Source organism: Dipodomys ordii, unplaced genomic scaffold, assembly GCF_000151885.1.
Source record: "Dipodomys ordii isolate 6190 unplaced genomic scaffold, Dord_2.0 Scaffold10, whole genome shotgun sequence".
NCBI classification, from domain to species: Eukaryota; Metazoa; Chordata; class Mammalia; order Rodentia; family Heteromyidae; genus Dipodomys; species Dipodomys ordii.
In genome coordinates this window covers 7772571-7780911 of record NW_012267226.1, presented here as the reverse complement: position 1 = coordinate 7780911, position 8341 = coordinate 7772571, and the positions used below count along the sequence as shown (strand labels likewise).

At 54.8% G+C, this 8341-nt stretch overlaps 1 long non-coding RNA gene across 1 annotated transcript; it reads right to left on the bottom strand.

Annotated features, from left to right (window-relative positions):
* Positions 1–7487: 7487 nt before the first annotated feature.
* Positions 7488–8307, bottom strand: LOC105980757. Its single transcript, XR_001174762.1, has 3 exons — positions 8214–8307; positions 7759–7863; positions 7488–7525 (listed from the first exon to the last, which is right to left on the bottom strand). It is a non-coding gene; the product is annotated as an uncharacterized LOC105980757 (long non-coding RNA).
* Between the last annotated feature and the right edge of the window lie 34 nt (positions 8308–8341).

The following is an 8341-nucleotide window of genomic DNA, read 5'->3' as shown; positions in this document are numbered from 1 at the left end:
GGTTTCTGCAGCAAATGCACCCCCACTCCCACCCCACCCCCAGGATGCACCAGAGGAGCTGAGACCACCGCCCCCCCCCCCCGTCTGTAGGAGCTGCAAAGAAACAATAACAGCAAGTTTTGCTTACAGGAAGTCAGGTTTAATTTCTCACTGTCAAGATTCTGGGATCTCTGGACACAGCCAATACGCAGGACACCAAGAACTAGAACACAGTTCTGCTCCTGTTGGCTTCTCTGGAAAGACTGTCTGAGGTGAGTGTCATTTGTGTCTGAACCTCTGCAGGCAACCACAGAGTCCCATTGCCTGTCTCTTCCCAGCTGCCTGTTTATGTTGCCCTTGGAAACTTCATGGCTTCCTTTTTCCTCTCAATCGTCTGTCCCTGTCTCTGTCTCTGTCTCTTCCTCTCCTGCTTCTCCCGTTCAAATTGTGCCCTGGCTTTCAAAGAAAAGGGGGAGACTGGAAAAAGGGTGTTGGAGGTAGAAGCAACCAAGGAAATCTATGAGCCATAGAAACCTACCTTGTCCCTGAACTCGTGTGTGTGTGTGTGTGTGTGTGTGTGTGTGTGTGTGTGTGTATGTTGTGGCTTCAGGAGCCAAAAAAGCTGGAATTTGTTAGTAGGGAGAAAAGTGCTTTATCAGAAACACATTGGCTGCTGGAGAAGCCCTGGGCTGCCACGTTAAAGATGGATTAAGAGAAAGCAGTAGAGGAAAGGGAGAAGATACAGCTGCCAAACCTGGCAAAGTCAGAGACAGACTGACTGAGGCAGAGGCACCTGGCACCCTAAAGTGCTTTTTGCTCCCCCCACCCACCCAAATAAGCAGACCCAAGAAACCATCTCGTTGGTTATTATAAATGCATTATCACTGTCCTTGCAGGGAAAAAAAAACACACACACACCAAAACATTTTCTTTCAGGAGAGAGTTGGTTCCTGAGAAAGGTCTCTCCAATCTTCACTCCCCCCCCCAACACCCCACCAGAACAAACCTGAGAAACTTGACTTAGCCTTCTCCCTAGGGAATCCATCTTCCAGAAAGAAAAGAGTAGGGCTACTGCCCAGCATGGCCAGGGTGGTAAGAGAATCTTGCAGTAGGTCTCTCTGCCCAGGTCCTATTGACAGCTCTCCATTTGTCGCTGGGACCTCTCTTGGGCTGTGTAGAAGGGAAGAACTAGCTCTTTTCTGGACAGTTTTTCTCCGTGAGCTAGGGCAATGCTGGTGGGTAACTTACCTAAGCCCTGAGCCAATGGCTCCAGTTGTGCATAGGAGAGAGGGGGAAGGGACTACAAGGGGGAAAGACCCAATGGTGTGAGCTGGCCTCCGTCCTCACGGTCTCCTAAGCTGCCTCCTGGTTCTTCCTTTTATTTCCCCCCTCTCCATTTGTACCAAGGCTTCCATCACCCCCTACTCCCCCCCCCCACCTCTTCATCACCTCAGTCTACCTCTCTCCGGTGACAAAGTTTCTCCCACCCAGGTTGGTTCTTGAGCCTTCCTGTCCCTCCCTACACGATGTTTCAAACCGTCCCGGACACAGCGTCTTACGTCAAGGTAAGACATGACGTCGTCTTTAAACAGGTAATGACCCCTCCCCCCTGCCCTGCTCAGTCCTCACTTTGACCCCCCCTCCTTTGCCCTGGAAAAGGGGCGGGGGGGAGGGTCTTGGATCTCCTGGTGTCAGGTACCTCGCTCTTAGCCACTTCGGCTTCCCGACGAGCCTAGTGGGAGGCGCGCCGGGCCGCCGCCTTTTGGGTTCCGACCGTGGCGCGCGCGGCAGCCCGGGCGTGCCACGGGTGCGCGTGTTTGCACGCGAGGGCTGGTGCGTGCGCGCGCGGTGGTGCGCGTGTGTTCGTGATGCTCCTTGCAGGTGTGCCGGGACCCCGGCCGGCCTGGCCCGCCCGCCCCTCCAAAGCGCCGGTGGCTGTGTTTGACAGCCCCTCGCCCACCCTCGTTGGTTTGTTTATTTTTCCTTCCCACGATAATTCTTAAGAAGGTAAACAACACCCGGCTGGGGCCTCTGGGTTACGCGTTGAGGGGAACCCCCCAGATGGCACAGAGCGGGGATCGCGCACGGGGACAGCGCTTGCGCGGCAGGGACCTCTTGCCTTTCGGATAGGGGTCCAGAACCTGAGGCTCTGGGAGCCCACCTTCGAGCCGGGAAGGAAGGGCTGGGTCCAGACTGGGTCAAAGCAGCCGACGCGCGCGGAGGCTCCGCAGGTCCCGGCTCCGCCCTCCGGCCGGCAGCCCCACCCCCTCCGCTCCGCCGGGCCCCCTCGACGGCTGGGGCCGGGCGGGGGGGGGGGGCAGCAGGCCCTCCACCCAGACTGGCCTCCCCGTTCACGTCCAAGGGGAGCCAGCCCTGGGTCCAGCCCTTTCAGATCCCGGTGAAGGGAAACCTGACACCGCGGCGCATCTCCTCGGCCCTGGCCTCGCTTTTGGAAGCGGTGCACGGTCACTTCTAGGAGGCGGGGTCCTGGAGATGACATTTTACAATCCAGGATGAAGGGGGTGAATTCGTGAATGAAAGACGAAACGAATGTGTCAGTGATCCGGGGGAGGAGGGAGGGAGGTGGTTCTCCACGAACTGCCAGACTTCGGAGTCTGTACTTCAACGCGCACTTGTCCTTAGTCTTAGGTTTTCCCATAGGTCGTCGGAAAGCTGGGCCCAGGCAAGTTCTGCACTCTTACCCCCACACTTCCAGCTCGGGGGCGGGGAGGGGGGGACAGAGCTTGGGGAGCCCTCACTGAAGTTCTGCCTTTCATTGTAGTTGTCGCAGGGGGGCTGGAGCTGCAGCCACTCTCAGGGCGCCTTTGTGTGCCACACACACCAGCACCCACAATCTCAGGGAGGATGGTCCCTGGAAGCTGAGAGGTCTGACTGGAGTTAAGGGTTAGGGAGAAAGAAAACTGGGACCGGAGGCCAGAGTGAGGGGCTCGGGAAGACCATGGCTGCCAGAAGAGGCCGCTCCCTGCTGGAGCTCTTTTTCAAGGAGGGAAAAAAAATGGATTTTTCAGCCGCCACAAAGTTTGTATTGTTGCACAAAGGGGTGCATTGATGACGGGGAAAGTCTGCATAGCAGGACAATCTTGAGTCTGTTTAGCTGGCTCACTCTGTCCATCATTTGCCAGAGGGGCACAAACAGACCCCAACTGCCAATCCCAGTCACTGGCACCCGGCTCAGGGATGTTGACAAACAAGGAGCCCAGGCTCCTGGACCCCCCAGGAGTCTGAAGCAGAGCTGGGTCCTGAGGGGCCAAGGCTGTCTTCTGTGCTATGATGATGATGGTGATGATGATGGCAGTCTGAATCCTGGTGTGGGCTCTAGGGGCCCCCAGAGTGTGGGGGGAGGGGTAGAACACCACAAGAGAGCACTTCCGTTCAGATGGGACAGGAAAGAAAGTAGGGGGACAGTGCCTCTGTAAAACCCTGACAATCACAGCCTGAGATGTCCCATTGTGGTGATATTGACAGTTACCTGTCACACAGGTCTTACCCCCTACATCTGCCACGCCCTGTTTTGAGCATGGAGCTAAGTCATTTCTAGCAATAACGAACCTATTCAGTAGCTTAGTTTGCAGATGGAAAGCTGAAGCACTGAGAGGTTAGTGTGACTGCGCTTGTATGGGGGAAATCAAGGTACAGATAATGACAAAGTTGTAGAGACTGCCAGGCAGTTGTGAACACTCCTTTTCAACAGTCTTTAGAGGTAGGTCCTATCATAAAAGTTCATACAGATCAGGATAAGGAGATACACAGAGGTTAAGGAACATATCCAAGGCCTCCGAGCTGCTAAGTGCAAAGCTAGATTCAAACCCAGGCTGCCCCCTGGTAAACTGGAGTCAAAGGCAACAATCCACTTGGGGATGGAGACTGAAGAAGGACTCGGTGACCCCAGTAAAAATAATCCTGCCCAGTGCTGGAGCACTACCACGGAATGCAAAGCACTGGTCACACATTCCTGAGAGTTCCTTGCTGCCTCAAACAGACTGAAGGTCTCTCCTCGTTCACTCTTTGGCTTCTCCTAGCCTCCTTATTTGTTCTACCAGCCTTTGGCTCTGGCTCAGGCAGCATTCTGGGAGAGACACCCTCCTTGATACCTGCCCCCCCCAACCCCAGACCAAGGAAAATTGCTGGGTTCAGAGTATTCATAGCCACAGCAAGTGTCCAAAAGTGGCACCTAGCCGGCCTGACCCGCAGGACTCCAAGTTGCATTTCAAGGATACTGATCACTACTTGGAATATATTGTTTGAGGCTACTGGGAGGAGTGGGGTTTACAAGAGATTGGAGAAGCGTAGCCCATTTCCCCCATTTCTACTGCCTCCTTCTGGGAGCTGCTACTGCATGCAGGGTGAGGAGGTGGGGGTCTCCAGCTTAAACTCTCCGGTCAGCCTCCCACTCCCTTGGGTTTTTCTTTCTTTTTTCCTTCTGGACTCCGTGTGGTCTGGGGCCCAATTCCCCAACAGATCTCCTGAGGATCGCTCAGAGATCGGGGTGCGTGGACACCCCCATCCCCGCCCCTGCCTCCTGCCTGCGCGCGCGCCGGCGCGCACCCCTTCAGTTTCTGTGGCCTCCCACGTTGCGTTCTGAATCGGCTGGGCGCAAAGGCAAAGAAAGAGTGTGGGGAGCGGGCAGGGCGAGCCGAGGCTCTAAATCTTCCTTCAGTCGGTGAGTGGATGAAGTTGGAGAAACAAATTCAAAGCAGGCGCGCCTGCAGAGCCTTCCTGCAGAAATATTCCCCGGCATTCAAGCGCATCCAGGGGCGGCTTGAGCTGCCTTGTTTGGCTAAGGTCTGACGAGACTCGAGTTCTCCAATAAAAATAAATCTCAAATTAATTATGGCCTCGAGCGAGAGGCCAGACATTGGAAGCTGCAGTTTGTGCAGTCTGGAGTTTTGGCACTCGCTGGCCCGCCCACCCCCTCCTCCCCGCCCCCACCTCCTCCAGCCCGCCCTTCTGTTGGATCTCTTTCCCCTCCCCCTTTGCCCGCCCCGGGTACCCAGTGTGGCCACACTGGACCAGCTGCCGGGAAGGGAGAGGACTCGGAGGGGAGGCCCCGCCTCAGACGCCCAGCCTAGCCGGGCATCTTTAGGAGTTTCAAGTGACCCCGATGTCCCAGAGTCTAGAGGCACACCGGGGACTCGGCTCCGTTTGTGGCGTCCTCCCACCCCTGACCCAGGCTGAGAAACTAAGGAGCCCGGGAAGCCCGCGTCTGGAAAGTCTTGACCCGGTCAAAAGGGCTGACATTGAGCGAGCCAAGACACGTTTTCGCCCCGTCGTCGTTACCCTCCCGAGGGAAGCAGGACTTCCGCATCTTTGAAAACGTTGTCAAGGACAATGTGCACCAGCCAAGCCCTCTGCTCCACGTTTCAATGAAAAGGCTCCAAATATTGCCTAAATATCCCCCCCCCGTGTACATGCCTTGTATAAGACTTAGGAATGCGCGAGGGGCTGGTTTGTTGTTGAAGTCTTTGTACAATTTTTGTCTCCAGTTGGTAGCTTTTTAAAAAAAAGTTTTTATTTGTTTATTTATTTATTTTTGTTTTGGGCCTGGCTGCTTTGGCTGTAAGTGACCCCTAACTTTGAAAGCCAGGAAGGAGTTGATGAAATGGGCACTGCTGGTATTCATACCAGATCATGGGCCCAGCCCTGCCCAGTCTGGAAAAGAGTGAATCCAGGCAGTGCTTGTGGAGCCAGGAAAGAGGGTGTGCACAAGTGTGTGGGCAGGGGCAACCATTCCCAAGCTAGGCTGGTAGACCAGGGAAAGGGGGAGGGCAGGGAGAAGAGAGGGAGGGGAAAGAGGAGAGGGTGGAGAGAAAGAGGGAGGGAGCCGGAGAGGGTAAGGAAAGCCACACGCCCAACACAAGACAGTTTTCATTTGTATGGGGCCTCACCGCAGGCTCTCTATCAATTTGTCTCAATGCAAACATTCAAAATATTCTCTTTGGCTGCTCGTGAAAACAATGTGAGCTGCCAGGATCAAACCATCTTTCCAGATGTCTGGTGGTAACCACATTAAACGGGGCAGACTTGTTTACTGTTGTGTTTGGTTAGGGCTCTCTCCCCACCCCTTTGGGATTTTAAAAAAGAACCAGCAGCAATAGAATGAAGTATCTAGCCCAGAGTTATTTAAGTTAGGCAAACTTGTCCACTAGCGGATCAACACAGGACTGGAAAGAATCTGATATCCCTCCACCTCTCAGAATTGGGGGTGGGAGGAGGCCTTTCTGAGTGGAGATCCTTATGAATGGGCCTTAGCTCTCCTCAGAAGAACGAGTTAAGTAGTAAGAAACAGTAGCACTAGTAACAATCAGGGGTCCACAATGGCTACGTCTGTGGACAGGGTGTTGCTTATGCCAGAGCACACCCCTCCCCCATCTCCAAAATTACGAAATCACCATACTTTTGGTTTTACAGGCAAAAACAGAAAGTGTTAGTCTTACAACTCAGACAGGCAGGCCAGTCTTCATTTTCATCTAGTTTTCTATTGCACACTCCCAAAAGGCTAGGGAATTAGGCTTAATGAAACCGGGAGTCCTAGGAATGTTGGGGTGACCCTTGATCAGAACAGTGAAGACAACCGGTATTTGGAAGCCAAGAGGAGTTGGAGAGAGAAAACCTGTTGGTTGAATTGTCATCATTGTGGGGGGGGGGAGGAGTGTGGGGGAGTTGCCTCTTGTGAAGTGGCTATTCACAGCCTGTGTGTATAGTAAGCCCTGGAAAGGGGGCTCTCCATCATGGACTTGAGTGATTTCTTGCTGAAAGAGGGGATGGGGTGCTTAGTTTTCTGGTGAGGTCCTGGTGAGACTCAGTCTCCCCACACCCTCCCCAAAGCCTTGTTGTCGTTTGAAGGTCGGTAGAGTCTGGGCTGAAAAGGAAACAATTTGGGGTTTGAAAGGATGTAATTCATTCTTCCCTTCCCTTTAACCTCTTTCCTCTCTGGAAAGCATGTGGAAATGCTGAAGGGAAGAGCAAGAGGGCGGGAGACGGGCTGGTGGGGAGGAAAGGGTTAAGCCTGATTTCTTTTAATTGAACTCCAGAACTGGTGGCCCCCGGCAAAGGGGGGGGGAGAACTGACCCCGCTAGCGGTAACCAGATGTGGCGGTCCCTAGGGAGCCTCGGAGCAGACCCCTGGATTGAGAAGCAGACAGGAGGGAGGGGGGAAGTCCGCCCTGGCCCCCACTTCACCAACCACCCCACCCCACCCCCCACACGCACAGCGGAGTCTCAATTGCTGGCTGGCTGCACCCGACACTGCAGGTCTGGTCACGTTCAGACCCGTGTCTGTATTCGAACTCAAAATTGGAGCTGAATTGATGAGACTAATTTCGAGAGGGGGAGGGGGAGGGACGGAGGGAGGCGAGCAAGCTCTGGGGCTCGATTGCTCCTGAAGAAATAAAGCATTAATAACTCACCTTTTTTTTTTTTTACCCCCGCCCCGCCGCCGTGGACACCCTTTTGAATTTTTTTTTCTTTTCAATTTACTTGGATCATCTCTGGATTTTTCTTCTTCTTCTTCCCCCCTGGGAGGACTCTTAAATAAAAGTGAGAAAGTCCCAAGTCTGGAGATCGTGGACAAGGTAACTGGTTTTGAGACTGGGGAGAAGGGAAGTCAGGCCAGACAGCCCCCCCACCCCTGGGCGCGACAGCCCAGTAGAGGGCCCGGGAGATCTGTGGGTGAGCCGGGCCTGCGAAGTGGACCGAGGGGAGGCCGGTCACCCGGCGGGGTGGGGATGCCATTCCCTAGAGGGGGACCCCAAGTCTCACCGGGGAGATGTCTGGATCTGCTGTGCTGCGCTCTGGCGTGCTGCGCGCCGTGGGGGGACAAGCTGGTCGGCGGCGTGGAGGGCAGGTCGGCCGCGGGGTCCGTTCCTGAGGGGGGGCGAGGGGGGCGAGGACTTGCAAGGGCAGCTATGGCTTGAGAACCTAGGCTTGGGCAGTCGGGTCCGGGTCAGCGAGGGATTTAACTAGGTGCTGTTAGTCCTGTGGCCTTCGGTGGCTACACGATGCCCAGATGTGAGTCGCGCCTACGGGAGGGAACCCCCTTTTTCTTAGTAATGTCTGGGGTCCCGCCCCTGACAACGCAGGTCAGCCTGCAAACTCCCCAAAAGCCTCAACGATGAGTGAGTGAGAGAGGCGCTCCGGGAGTCCGCAAAGTCTCGGCAGTGGTGGGGCAGAGTGGGGAAACTCCATCGATTTATTATTATTATTATTATTATTACTATTAATGGTTGGTTTGCTTCGCTGTGCGTCCAGATCATCCCCCAGCAATAGGCGCTCCCGCCAGGTTATCCCAAGTTCTAGCAAACTCCCCCGCCGTCGTCTTCCCATCCCCAAAAAAGTTTGGACT